At 42.9% G+C, this 15523-nt stretch overlaps 1 long non-coding RNA gene across 1 annotated transcript in view; it reads left to right on the forward strand.

Moving 5' to 3' along the window:
- The window catches only part of LOC140710828 (uncharacterized), an 86807-nt gene that overhangs the window by 56506 nt on the left and 14778 nt on the right, over positions 1 to 15523 (forward strand). Inside the window, exon 2 of the long non-coding RNA XR_012091909.1 lies at positions 15236 to 15333. This is a non-coding gene — a long non-coding RNA (uncharacterized lncRNA). The remainder of the gene's footprint in view (positions 1 to 15235; positions 15334 to 15523) is intronic.

Genomic DNA, 15523 nt, shown 5'->3' on the forward strand with positions numbered 1-15523 from the left:
GGGGATGACATTTTCTTATGGTTCAAATGACAAGAACTCACTTTCCAGTGGAGACCTTTCCTAAATGGAGTGAAAATATCATTTAGTGGAAAAAGAGGATTCCCTTCACAACTTGGGTTGCATTCAACTTTGCAAAAAGCTATACTTGTAAGGGTGAGAGTGTGAGGAAGTATACACATGCCTATGTGGTGATTTCTGTCAACTCCACACATACAAATGCAAGCACCCAGGCACACACTTATATGCACATTCACTCCCTTTAGTTGCCCAGAAGATTGGAGCCATCTCTGGTAAAAAAAAAAAAAAAAAAAAAACAACTATATTTTTTATGATGCAGCAGCCATTTGAAGCCTGATTCCACAGTGGTCTGTAGGGCCTCAAAGTGGGTGAGGGGTGACCTCATCATTTGAGCTTCCTCCTGTCCAACTGCAGGCCCCAGCCTTTCTCTTTCTCTCTCACTCCCTCTACTGTCTCATTTTGTCTGTCAGTCTCTCTGTTGCTTTGGTCTCTATCACACTTTGTCTCTGTCTCTTTCCTCTATCTTTTGCTGTCTCCTATTTTCTCTCTCCCTCTCCATCACACTTTTCTGCTTACCTACCTTCACACTCTCTGTGTGTTGCTCTGCTTCCCTTCCTCTCTCTCTTCCAAGAAGCCCTCAAAGAGTCCCAGGCTTCTGAGCTGACGAGTCAGAACTGCCCTATTCAGCTCTTAACTGGCTATCTTCCTTAATATTTCCACAAAAATAAGTCCCATTTGCAACCTATATTAAAAGCCTCCCTGGAAAAAAACAGTCTTTGACTGCTCCCAGCCACCTCTTTACAGGACTTCGCACAGCGTTTGGCACACACCAGGTGCTCAAAGAATACTCATTCCCCAGCTGCGGCCCACTCCACTGACTGTTCAGCAATCATAAAGTTATCCCTAACCCCAATACCTCCTCTCTGGAGCTGGAATCATTCATGACAGCTGGGAAAGCAAAGAACCTTTGAGCACATGTGTCCGATGTGCACATGTGTCTAGAGAATTCTCTCCCACTCATTGGTACAGAGTCCAGTGAGCACGTATGTCTAGAGAGGTATCTCCCACTTCCCCAAGCAGAAATACATCATTTGCCCCAGGGCCTAGTCTCCTGGAGCCAGACTAGGCCAGTTATGAGCAAGGGTATACTGGTCTGATTGCCACAGCATCTGTCACCTCAGGCCCCTCATCATCCTTCCTACAGCTTTTCCCTACACTAGATCCTTATCTAGTTTTGCTGTTTTCTAGTTGTGGAACTCATGTTTAACGTTTGTCCCCACCATTAGACAGTAGGTACCCCACAAGCGCAAAATGTGTGTCTTTTTACCATTATATCCCTAGGACCAGCACAGTGCCTGGCACAGAGTAAGAATGAATACATATTTGCTGAATAGATCAGCAAATTAACCAATCACACTCAGTTTTCTCTCCTGTAAAATGGGATGTATTTGTCCATTTTCACACTGCTATAAAGAACTGCCTGAGACTGGGTAATTTATGAAGAAAAGAGGTTTAGTTGACTCACAGTTCTGCAGGCTGTACAGGAAGCATGACTGGGAAGCCTCAGGAAACTTACAGTCGTGGTGGAATATGAAGGGGGAGCAAGGCACATCTTCCCATGGTGGAGCAGGAGAGAGAGAGAGGGAAGGCGGAAGTGCCACACACTTTTAAACAACGGAATCTCATGAGAAATCATTCACTATCATGAGAACAGCAAGAGGGAAGTCTGACCCCACGATTCAATCACCTTCCCCCAGGTCCCTCCCCTGACACTTGGAGATTACAATTTGAGATGAGATTTGGGTGGGGACACAGAGCCAAACCATATCATGAAGACAATACTAACTACTTCCTAGGATTCTTGGAAGGATTAAAATATGACTCTCTCTCTCTATAGACATATATATGTACATATATAGTAACTGGCATTATATATACACATAGTGGGTTGGGTTGCATTCAGTTTTGCAAGAAGCTGTGCTTGTGTGGGTGAGAGCGTGAGGAAGAAGTATACACGTGCCTATGTGGTGGTTTCTGTCCACTCCACACACACAAATGCAAGCACCCAGGCACACATTTAATATGCACAATCACTCCCTTTAGTAGCCCACAAGATTGGACCCATTTCTGGTGAAAACAAAAACTATTTTTTATGATGCAGCAACTATTTGCTATATATATATATATGTATGTGTGTATATACATACATATATGTGTGTGTATATACATATATATAGAGAGTGTGTATATATAGTGTGTATATACATGTGTGTATGTATATATATGCATGTGTGTGTGTATATATATATATAGTGACTGGCATACAGCAGGTGCTCAGTAAATGTAAGAACTTTGCAGTGTTGTTGGGGGGGACACAATAAAATGACACACGTAGAACTCACCAGTACAGTGCCTGACACAGAAGAGGCCCTCAGTAAATGTCCATGCCTTTCACCACATGCCTGCAGCCAGAGCTGCAGGGTGACCAGTTAAGAGCGAGCCCCCTTACAAATGCCTCCAGGAATGGCGGCCTGTGCCCTCTGGTAGCCTCTCTCAGCAACCCTAAGCAAGTGGACACTTAGTTTGTAATCTCCAAGGCCCCATCTTCAGCCCCTGCCCAGCCTTTCCTGGCTAATTAGATGAGTAACGGTGTTTACTGTCTCTGGCTGGGCAGCTGACGGATGGTCGAGGCTGCAGATCATTAACCTTTCCCAGGTTCCCAAATGTTCTCATTAAGGAGCCCTGTCCTATGTCTTTTTCCAGCCCTGAGCGAGGGCTGTGGGGTTGGCTGGCACGGGGAGCAAGCAGTGAGTGGGACATGACTGCAGTGGTTCTGGGTAGAGTTCTCTGCTGTAGCCCCAGGATTCTTTCTGCTCTTTCCCCCACTTACTTCTTTTAGAAAGCTGCATCCTTCTGGAGATATATGCTCTTGGGAACCTCCCACCAAAAGGTTTTCCCTGATTCTGCCTCTAATTGGCTCTGTGACTTTGAGCAAACTACCTTGTCTCTCCCTGCCCCGTTTCCCTACCTTTAGAATGAGTCTCTTTGCTCTTTAAAGGCTCTTGCTGCTCTTGGGATCTCTGTTTCAGGAGCAGAAGTGGTGACAGATTACTATAAGACAGGACCCAAGAGATGGAGCTCACCAATAGTGACCCTACTCCAGCCCACCAGCCAACCTAGTTTCTATCTAAAGGAACTCTTTACTCCCTTGATACTCCTCAGAAGGGCTCTATGCAGGATCCTCTGAATTCCCAGAGGCATGTACTCTAGTGCACAATGAGAATGAATTAATAAATAAAAATCTCTCAGCCCTCATGGCAGAAATATGCTTCTAGGTTCTATATCTGACTAGTTGTATGACTCTGAATGAGTTGCTTAACTTTCCTTGGCCTTGGTTTCTTTAATTGTAAAATAGTAATAATAACAACTCAAGTGATCTGAGATACTAAATGAGATAATAGATATAAAATTTCTAGCTCAGGGTTTGAATTTTCCCAAAGGAAGTCAGGGCACACCCTGTTTTATCTTGATAAGTCCATCTCATTCTCACTGAAATTGAAGGGGCAAAATTCTAGCACAGTTTATCTCAACCTTTCCCCACCAATCATCCACAGAGGTTTCAAATTTCTATCAGAAGAGCTACTCTTTGAAGGGCTTAGGACTTGTGTATTTTAGTTGGGGAAAGGCATCACAAGGGGATATAAAATGGAGTTAACACATTTGCAGGAAGAATTTTACCTGATTAGGCTATTAGTACCCAGAGAACAGAGATAGGATCCCAATCAGAGAAGTGGAAATGACCAAGATGAGGATTATGGAAAGACTGAAATACAGGACATAAGCAGAGGAAATCCTCCATGGCTCTTCCTCTCCCTTTGCCCTTTCCAAATCCAGTCTATTATGGAGTCCTGTCTACCTCCCTGAACAGATCATGTATCTTAAACTCAACATAGCCAACACTGAACTCATGGCCCCACCCCCAATCTGCTCCTTTTCCCTCAGTGCTCCCTATTGTAGTGAATGGCACCACTATCTGTTATAAGTCCCAAGTAAGATACTGGGTCACATCTTTCACCCCTTTTTCTCCCTATAGTCCACAGAGACTCCACAGACCCAGTATATCCCACATCCAAAATATGTCTCAAATATGTCCCCTTCTCTCTGTCTTAACTTGAAATTTCCAGGCTGTTCTCCAGGCCAATTGAATCAGAATCTAAGGAGGTGAAACTCAGGAATCAGTATTTTTTAAAGCTCTCCAGATGAGTCCAAGGTGCAGCCAAGGATGAGAACCATTGCCCTACACATTAAACACAATGATATTTTCAAAATATAAATCATATTCTGTCAATCTCCCTTCAAAAACCCTTTGTTGGATTCTCATTGTGCTTGGAATGAACTCCAAGCTCTTTTACAAAACCGACAAGGCCCTCTAAAAGATAGTCCCTGCTGATCTCTCTGATATTATCTATATCCTTCCCTTTTATTCTTACACTTAAACCATATTACCCTTCTTCTATACCCCCAATATGCCAAGTTCATTTCTATCTGGAGGATTGGCATTAACAGTCTCAGTATTCCCAAGCTCAAAAGCCAACTTTGAGGCCTCAACTCCATTCCAAGGGGAGAATTGCCTTGTCTATATAAGGGAGAGTAGTGAACCAAAAAAGTGAAGAAGTTTGGATTTTACCTTGAGCATTTCCCCATCCCTTCTTCATCCAGTGCTCCTCCATACCATCTGAGCTGGTATGTGCAGTGTCCATACCAGCTGTTATTTGTTTGAAGGCCCTATACTGGACATTTCCATCACTACAAACAATTTTACACTATGAAATCTAGTTAAATCCTAAATGCAAATTAAAACCATGATCACACACACACACACCCCAAAATGCCTAAATTCTTTTAAAAGATATCAGTACAAGTTTTGGGGAGGATAAGGAGCACCAATAATTCATATACTCTCCTGGTAGGAGTACAAATAGGAACAATCACTTCAGAAAATTGTTTCACAGTATCTAACAAAGTAAAATACATACTTGATCTAACCTAACCTATGATCTAGCAATTCTGTACTTAAGTATATTGAGAAATAAGTGCATATGGCCACCTAAAAACATGTACAAGCGTGTTTATAGCCAATGAGAACACATGGACACAGGGAGGGGAACAAGACACACTGGCATACACTGGGGACTGTCAGGGGGTGCGGGGAGGGAGAGCATCAGCATAAATAGCTAATGCATGTGAAACTTAATACCTAGGTGATGGGTTGATAGGTGCAGAAAACCACCATGGGTTCACACACGTTTACCTATGTAACAAACCTGCACATTCTGCACATGTATCCAGGAACTTAAAATTAAAATAAAATAAAAATTTTTTAAAACACCTTCTAAAAAGGACAAAAAAAGAATGTTCATAGCAACAACATCATACATAATAGTCCCCAATTAGAAAACACTCAAATGTCCACTCAGCAGTAGAATGATAAATAAAATGTCGTATGTTCACACAATGAAATGCTACAAATACAGTAAAAATAAACTATTGGTGCATTCAACAACATGGATTATTTTTACAGACGTAAGGATGAATAAAAGGAGGCAGACAGGAAAGAGTACATTGAAGAACAAGCAAGCTGAACATTGCTGATAGAAGTCAGACTAGTACAGTGCATCTCAAAGCAACAGCAGCACCTCAGAACTTTTTATAAATACAGATTCTTGAGCCACATCCAGATCTATTTAATGAGAATCTCTGAAGGTGGGGCTCAGTTATCCGTGCAACAAGCCCTCCAGATGATTCTGGATTAGTGGTTACCTCTTAGAGGAATATTAACTGGGAAGGGGCACGAGAGAGCCTTCTATCGTGCTTGAAATGTTCCACAGTATCAGGGAGTTATAATATAAGCAGGGAAGACAAATTCAGAAAGTAATGGGGAATGGGCTGGGGTTTGAAAACAGGACATGAAATTCTGTTGATGTGAGGGAATTTGAAGTGGCAGGGATGGGGAGTGGGAAAGGGCAGCCCTGACTGGTTCTAATTGCATTTGCCAGGCTGGTGCTCTCCATTTGAGCTAAGCTGCCTTCTTGCTCTCCAACCTCTACTACAAAGCCTGGAGAATGCCCCCATTTATCCTACCCAGAGAGTAGGGCTTAGCCATGGGCCTTGGTTGCTGACCTGCCTGCCTTTGAAACTTTCTTTCCAATTAATAGACCTCTCATCTCCTTAATGGAATGAGCCAGTTCTGTTCCAAAGGCCATTTCATTTGGCTGTGGCTCTGGCTGGTGGTGGGGAGACTAAAGGATCTTGCTGAGTCTGCCAGAGTCATCATTTTCCTGTCCACTCCATCAGTCCACTTACTTTAAGAGCCTGTCAGGAAGAAGATGAAGCACCCAAGTTGATGTTATGTCCAAAACTGGCCACTTAGGTATATGGCGCTCCTGACACTGACCTGGGAGCTGGCCCGAGAAACTCCCAGCGCTCAACAGGTTACCAGCCAATCAATGTTGGCTTCTTGAGGACCCAGAACTATAGGTTTAAACTAGACGAACCTTAGAGGGCTTCTGGTGTATCACCTCATTGGATTTGTGGTGGAAATGAAGTCCAGGACCACACAGGAAACTAGTGGCTCCCAGGAAGGATGCTTAGTAGATATGCTGGCTATATCATGCATGTGTCTCCCAAAAGAGGACCATATGGAAAAATTTGTGGCTTCAGCTTCAGCTCCTATTTCTGTTCAATTTTTGTCAACAAAGATTGTCTCTCAAGCAATGGGCTCGAGAATATGTTTCCTCATTGAAAACTCGTTTCATGCCCAGGAAAATAGCTTTCCTCCAGAACCCTGAGAATTAAAGATGCTTATCCCAGGGACCTGAAGAGGCAGGGCAGTGTGGTGCAAAATGGGCTGGCCCTCCCTAGGACTGTTTTCAGGGCAGTACCTGTCCCTAAAGTTTGGGTTGGAGCATCCTGGCTTTCATTCGTTAATATGTCCATGCCACATGCTAAGCACCACTGTGAACAGATTCTCTTTGCCATGGATAATACAGCCCTTCTACTTGGAGAACTCTAGTGTGATGGGGGTCAAAGAGACCATGTGGTGTGGTAGAAAGACTACTGAATCTAAAGATAGAGAGACATGGATTCATAGTCCCAGCTCTGCCACTTGCTAATCATGAGATATTGGTCAAATCATTTCATTTTTGAGCCCTGTTTTCCCCAACTATACAATGGAGATTATAATATCTACTTTTCAGAGTTGTATAGATAAAATAATGGCCATAGAGTATTTTACACAGTGCCAGACACACAGTAGGAACTCACTAAATGATATCTGTCATCTTTATTAGCTAAGTAATCTCAAGCAAATCCTTTCATCTCTGGAGCCATCAGGTTTCTTATCATATTTCAAATGGAGATGATAATATCCTCCTGATAGGATTGTTATGATGATTAAATGAAGATATGTTTCTAAAATGCCTTGCACAATGCCTGGCACATGGTAGGCACTCAACACCTGTCTGTTGAATTTGAATAGAGACCAAAGAGAACATATACCTAGGGTTGGGCAGGGAGGGCTGAAGCCACTGGTTTTCCAAAAGCAGGGGTCTCAACATTCAATTAGAAGAGCTGGTAATTGCAGAGCCACCAGCACTGGGTCATTTATCTTAATGACAGGAAGCTGATCAGGGATTGTTATGAGATTTTATCCAGTAGCACCAGCTTGTTCAACATCAGTTCCTGTCACCTGGATTTCTCTGTTTCTCAAGTTCCCTGGGGGACCGTTACAGTGTTTGTCTTGGACTCAGCAGAGAAATAAGAAAAGCAGAGTCCAGGACACAGACTGGCCATAGCCAGATGCCCTGATTCTAGTCCTTGGACTATGGCAGCTTATTCTCACTGCTGCATGGGAACAGGGAGTACTCAGACCAGTGGGATAAATAGGTACATCTTTAAACCATCTTTAACTAACAAAAGAAGTACTGGACAGAGGTCCTGGATAAGTGCTATGGGATTACAAGGAGGAGAGCAAAATATCCACTTGGGAGGGACAGGAAGGGCTTCCCAAAGGAGAGCATATTTGAACCTGGCTTTGGAAGAGTAGGGATTCAACAGGTAAGAGTAGAGGAAACAGCGTTTGCAAAGCCATGGAACAGTGAGACAGCATGACATATTTGGAAAAGAGATTCAAAGAGGCTGAAATATATGAGGAGTAGATAGGAGGCTGGATAGGAAGAGAATGTGAATTTCCTTGTAGGAAAAAGTAAGGAAAGTGGACTTAATCTTTAAGGAAAGTAGGAGTCCTGAAAAAGTTTTAAGCTAAGGCACAGTTCCCTAATCAGACTCATATTTTTAAAAGCTTATCTGGGCACATTGTGGATAATGGGCTGCAGAGGGGAGAGATGGTAGCACAGAAACCAGTTAGGAGACTGTTGCAGTCATTCAGGCAAGAAATGATGAGGACCTGTACTAGGGGGAGGCAATGTGGGGCAAGAGGGATCAAGAAGAGGAACTAGGCGTTGGTGGTCAATTGAATGTGGGGGTTGAAGGAAAAAAGGGAGACAGGATGACTCTGAAGTTTATCGTTTAAGAAACTGAGTAAATGGTGATGCCATTAACTGAGATAAGGGGCATAGGGTGAGAAAGTAATGAGTTATGTCAAATTTGAGATACAGGAAAGACTCCTAGGTAGAAATGACAAAGGTTGCTATGTATTTCTTATATGCCAAGCATGGTACATTTTCTATGTTTTCTAACTTGAGCCTTAAAACAACCCTATGAGTAGACACTATAATTATTCCCATTTTATGAGTGAAGAAACCAAGGTTGGACAACATGCTGAGTCTAGTCTAAGTCCAGACTTCTAAGTGTTTGTACTTTACCACTCTTCCAAGAGACAAAACCTTAAGGACAGTCTCTATGGCAAAGGTCTTTGTATTCAAACTGTGAGGTAGCAATCATTGCTCCACAAATGACCACCCAGAACCTAAATTATTGCTGTGGCAATTTGCAGTCATTTCTTGTCATTTTGTTTGAAACACCTTCTGGGAGCTAATCTGGAGAAAGCTATATCTAACCTGGGAGGCTCTTTGCCACTTGGCTGTTGACAACGGAAAAGACCCTCAGATGCCCTTCCACCTGACCAATATTTAGAGCCTTTCATGGGGTGCCATAGCTCCTCTCATTTGCTCTGGACCTAGGCCCAGACCCTTTCCCATTGGCTGCTAGGCATACATCTATGGTCAGGCATCACAACATTTATAAAAAAATCATGCAAGTGTTAGGGAGCTTTTAGTGCTCACAGGGGAGTAGAATTGTGGTATTTTGTCCTTTTTCTCTTTTCCCAGCCTTAGATACCTCTCTGTGCAAGACATTCCTTCAATGATTACCCCCTGAAAGGTCTTTCTTGGTTTTATTATTTATTTTCCTTCTATCGACCACTTCCATCCTCAGGGGCTTTTCAGAGTCACTCTAAGACCTCTGTGGTTTTAATTAACCAAGTGGTTTGGTGCCATCAGCCTCCTTCCATCAATGTATTAGTCATTTCCTTCTTAGGCTCATTAATGAACATACTTAATAACACTGTTTCCAGTCCCAAATCTCTAGAGCCCTCCCCACCCCTCCCCACAATGCCTTTCCCCTTGCCAGGAACTGCTGGACACTCACACACTGGCCCCTTCCCTCTGCACCAGTTTGAAATTCATAAATATGAAGTTGCTCTCCAGGGTTGGAGAGGAGTCTCTGGGCATGTGTGTGGGTGTAGGGATGCATATGCATGTGCAAGAGAGGCAAGGCGGGGGAGTCAGAGAAAAACAGACATAAAGAGAACAACAGGGAAAGATAATGAAAAATTTTCCATAATGGGATTTTATCCACAGGCCTTTTGAAAATCAGTCAATTACATATAATGTGTATTCTCTATCCCCTCGTCCACAACCTGCTCTCATGACTGCCACTGTGCCACCTCTCCCTCAAAACTATGAATCATAGACTCATAAAAATGCCACAACTGGAAGAGGGCTTAAAGACCATCTAGCCCCAATTCCTGATGATACAGATGAGAAAATCGAGGTTCAGAAGGGGCCAGGCTATTACTCATCTGGGGTCACCATGGGCATTACTTTTCTAGCTTCTTCAGTGGAGGCCCCCTAACCACCTCCCCTACCTGGGAGTGAGAGATAGTAGACAGGAGGGGTTGAGGGTACAGAATCAGGAGACTGATTGTTTAAGTTCAAATCTCAGCTCTGTAAGTCTCTGCATTTGTTTCCTGGGGCTAGCGTAATAAAGTACCACAAACCGGATGGCTTAAAACAACAGAAATGTATTCTCTCACAGTTCATGGGATTTGCAGGGTTGGATCCTTCTAGAGGCTCTAAGAGAGAAACTGTCTTACGCCTCTCTCCTAGCTTCTGATGATTGTCGGCAGCCTTTGGTGATCCCTGACTAATAGACACATCATTCCAATCTACGCCTCCATTGTCACATCGCCTTCTTCTCTGTGTCTCTTTGTGTTATGTCCCTCTCCTGTTCTTAAAAGGACACCAGCCATTGAACTTAGGACCCACTCCAAATCCAAGATGATTTCATCTCAAAATTCTTAATTATGTCTGCAAAGGCTTTTTTCTTTTTTTCTTTCTTTCTTTCTTTTTTTTTTTTTTTTTTTTTACAAATAAGGTCACATTCTGAGGTTCTGGGTGGATGTGAATCTGGAGGATGCTATTCAAATCACTACAGTGATGAAACCTCTCTGATCCTTAGCTTACTCATCTGTAAAATGGGCATAATAATATTCCTTATATCATGAGGTTTTGAAGACCAACAGATGGTTTTGAAGTTAATAGATGATAAAACATTCAGAACAGTGCCTAACATGTAGTAAGCACATATTGGTATGTTAGCCCACTTATTCTTGAGCTCCTTTGAGAATTCTTTCATTTTTTAAAAACTGTGTATCTTACACTGAGAACAATGTTTGGCACTTAATAGGGACTCATTAAATATTTGTGAAATGAATTCACGGGTGTTTTGGAATCATACCCAGGGGAAGCCCGTCTTCATAAACTGATGGGACCCTGGAGGACTTATCCACACATTCCTCCAGGGGAGAAGCTAGAATTCATCCAGCCCTTTGGGGAAACAACTGAAATGGCAAGGGAGGGATTGAAGCATGCAGGGTCAAAACTTACAAACAACACTGGGAAAGGGCATTCCTGGGCCAAACACAGCACTAAGGAAGACCACAGACTGGAGGAATTTGAATCACTTATCTTTATGGGCACAGATACAGCCATTGGGATGGGAAGAGGGAGAAGAGGCAGGTAGGCAGGCATCAGCTGTGGGCTGACCGGGTCACTGAGTACCAGCAGCTCTCTAAATACAGAACCCAAAAAGTTCTGAGGGCATTGCTAGCAGGGCTAAGGGAAACAGTCATGGAGCTCCCTATTGACTGTGTCTTCAACTGGATATTGTCACACTAAGGATGCCCTTACTAGGAAAAGTGCCTGGCCAGGGCTGAGCTGGCTTCCCAGCTGTCTTTCAGGGCTCAGTTACCTTTCACTCCCTCCCCACTGGGCAGGGATTTGCTCCTGGAGTTTGGGTGAGTGTGTATGTGTGTATATGTGTGTGTGTGTGAGAAAGAATATAAGTTTGTGTGTCTGTTTCACTGTGTAGCATACATGTACCTGTTTGTTTGGGGAGGGTGGGGTTGCTCTCCAGGGCAGGAACATGTAATCTACGCCTGCTTCCAAGGCCAAGGTCAGCAGGGGAGCTGAAATCCAAAATTAGCACACTGACCTGAAGCCTTGGCCTGAATGCATAAGGGTGCACATGGCCGGAAGCTGGCCAGGGTGGACATGGGAGAGAGGCATCAGAGAACCTCAAATTGTGTCACCCTTAGTGGGAATGCAGGTTCATGGAGCCACCAGCCACTATCCCAGGACCATGCTAAATGAGACAGCCAGTTGAAAGACAGTCAGTAGCTGGAATTTGGAGCTCAGTGTGTGACCTCATTCAGTTGGTGGCCAGGACGGGGGCTCAGAAATAGCTAACATTTTTTGAGCAGGTACCGGGTGCCAGGCACTGTGTTGAACTCTTTACAAACATGGACCTGTTTGTTCCTTAGGATCTTCCTGAGATAGTTACTAATAGTATTCCTCTTTCCAGTTAAAATCTCAGGCTCAGAGTGCACGCACTAGGAAATGATAGAGCCAGAATCAGAAAATAAACAGGTTGACTCCAGAAGCCATGGCCTTAACCATTAGGCTATACGGTCCTCAGAATACGACTCATCTCGAGGCTAGGGTACGAGTCTCGGGCTGTGGCCAACATTAGGGGCTTGGTCTTCAGACAAATTTGGGGGTCTGTTTACATGGAGTTCATATTCTGCCACTGGCTTAGGTTTTGATTCATCGCTGCAGCAAAAACAAAGGATTATATGTGAGGTAGCGCCCCCTTGTGGGTAGAGTGGTGGTACCAAATAAATCAGAGATTTTGAAGATTTTTTTTTTTTCTTTATGGATTCTCAGTGCGTCGTTGGGTCTAGAGTGGTTGGTGGGGCCTAGGGTGCTTGTAGTCCCAGGAGGGCTTGCCAGTGGAAAGGACAGAGTTGCCACAAAAGTACTGAGAAAAAGGACTTAAAGTGAGCTGAAGACAAGTTCAGCTGGGGCATCTAATGTGCTTTAAAACCAAAGATGCTAAAAGAGAGTTGAAAGATAGTCAGTAGCTGGAATTTGGAGCTCAGTGTGTGACCTCATTCACTTTGTGGCCAGGACGAAGGCTCAGAAATAGCTAACATTTTTTGAGCATGTACCAGGTGCCAGGAACTGTGTTAAATTCTTTACAAACATTGGCCCATTCGTTCCTCAGAATCTTCCTGAGATAGTTACTAATAGTATCTATTGTAGCCCCAAGAGATCAGGCTCATTTTCTCATGGAAACTGAGAAAATGAAGAAAATGAGAGAACCCTTAGGTCCTACCTGTTACAATAATAATTGTGTTATTGTAAAACAATCATAAGTATTACATAATATTAGATGCATTAATAGTAGTAGCTCTAATTTGTAGAAGTCTTACTATGTGCCAGGGTTTTGACATATATAATCTTCATAACAACCTTGCATGCTGGAAATTATTTTTTCCATTTTACAATTAAGGAAGCTGAACCTCAGATGATTCAGACTCCCTGGGTTTGAATCGTGCCTCTAGAATTTACCAGTTGTATGACCCTGGGTAAATCATTATCCTCTCTGTATCTCACTTTCCTTATCTTTAAAATGAGGATAATAAAGCACCAATTTCATAGAGCTGCCATGGGAATTAAATTAGAATCGTTCATCCATATAAATCTCTTGGGACAGTGCTGGCACTTAGTGAGTGTGTAATAAATGTCAGTTATTTTTATGTATATGGTGAAGAGTCCCCAATGTCTCCTCTGGATTTCAGACTACATATCCACCTGTCTTCTTTACATCTCCAGCTGGGTATCTCAAAGACACCTCAAACTTGATATATTCAAAAGCCAAACTCATGACCACCCCCACCCTCATCAAACACAATCCCTGTCCTAGGAATTGTTATTGCCCCTTCCTTGGCTCAGTCCCCATAGCCTATTCATCAACAAATCCCCTAGTAATAAGTGTAAATAGTTTAGCATTGTGGTTAATAACAGAGACACTGGAGTCAAACATGGCCAAATATAGTGAAAATTCTAATTCTACCACTTATTACCTGTGTAGCCAGTCCTCTCTGAGTCTGTTTCCTCATCTGTTAAATAGGGATAATAATGGCATCTATCTCATTAGATTATTGTGAGGATTAAATGATTTAGTACATACAAATGTCTTAGAACAGTGCCTCATATATGGAAAGTCCTCAGTACCCATGAGGTGCTATTTTTATTACGTCAGTTTGTTTCCTGGGTTTTTGTTTTGGTAGCTGTAGCCTTGGCTTCCTCATGACTATGACTATCCCTTCATATGTTTTCTTCTGTAAGAAGCGGAACTGCAGGAAATGAATGTTTGGGATGCCAGTGGTGAAATCTGGATGGTGAAGCCACCAATGACCTTAAATCAAACAAAACAGCACAGATGGCTCAGACCCTCATCTATATTCCATATTTGTTAGAGGGAGGTTGGTGTCGACCTAGAACACGGCAAGACTTGGCATTAAGAGGAGATTGAAGTCAGGCCAGATGAAAAATTGTCATTAGAAACATTCGTTTCATCACCAAAAATGTGTTAACTGAATCCCTATTATGTGCTAGACACTGGGGAGATAAATGGATCAGACCCAGCCCTGCCCTCAAAGACTTCACAGTATCTGGGGACTGGACAAGAACTGTGGAGGCTTCAAGTCACTGCTCAACTCCCCGACAGGCTGTGATTTCAGCCAGTCACTGGATATTTCTCAGCATCAATTCCCCCATCTTTGCAATGGAACAGTTGCTAGACAGATCTCTCTATTATTTTTAAAAAAACTCATTTAGCTGCTCCAAAAATTCTGCCCTGAGGAGTGGATAGCAGCCTCAGACCTGGAGTCACACAGGCCAAGGGGCAAATCCCAGCTTTGCCACTTAGTAGCTGTGTAACTTTGAAGTAGTCATTCAACCTCCCAGAGTCTCTGTTGCATCACCTGTACAATAGAGTTAATAATAGTACCTACCTCATAGGATTGTGGAGGAGTAAAAGATCATCCATATAAAGCAGTGAACACAGTGCGTAGCACAGAGTAAGAGCCTGATGCCTATTGGCCATTATTTTTAACCTACAAGGATACAGAAATAATCCAAAAAGGAATACAAAAGACTATGAGTATGTTCATATATTGAAAACGCGTTCACAAAGGAAAATATTATCTAATGTGCAAAAACTCTGACCACAGCCCAGGTTTATCTCCCAGTACCCACTTGTGTCCTATCAGGGCTCCCAGTGTGAAAAGTTGAGCTAGTCTAAAGGTTCGAAATAATGAGATTAGAGGTCAAGAAAACCTAGATTAGAATCCCACTTTGGTATTCCCAAGTCAGCTTTCTAGAAGTATAATAACATACATGCTTCATGGTACTTTGCAGTTCAGATACGCTGTCATTAGGGAGGAAGTAGCCTTAGGTCAGGATCTCCATGGGCCATAGAACCAGGATTTTCATATCTCTTCAGCAGTGGGACAGAAACAGCATGCTTTTACATTCAGTTTCATTGTTGTTTTTGTTTTGTTTGTTTGTAGGGAGGCCGTGGAGGATAATTGCTATGAGTGTGGTCTCTGCAGCCAGACTACCTGGGTTCAAATTCCAGCTCTGCCACTTACCTGCTCTGTGACCTTGGGCAAGTTACTTAGCTTTTCTGAGCTTCAGTTTTATCATGTATCAAATAGTAACAATATACCTCACAAGATTGCACTGAGAATAAAATGAGATCACATATAATCATATAGATATATATTTAATCTAGTCCAATGGCTGGCATGATAAGTAAGGTGACAGCTCCACCATGCAGGTGAGAAATCAAGGAGCAG

Source organism: Chlorocebus sabaeus, chromosome X, assembly GCF_047675955.1.
Source record: "Chlorocebus sabaeus isolate Y175 chromosome X, mChlSab1.0.hap1, whole genome shotgun sequence".
Lineage (NCBI taxonomy): Eukaryota > Metazoa > Chordata > Mammalia > Primates > Cercopithecidae > Chlorocebus > Chlorocebus sabaeus.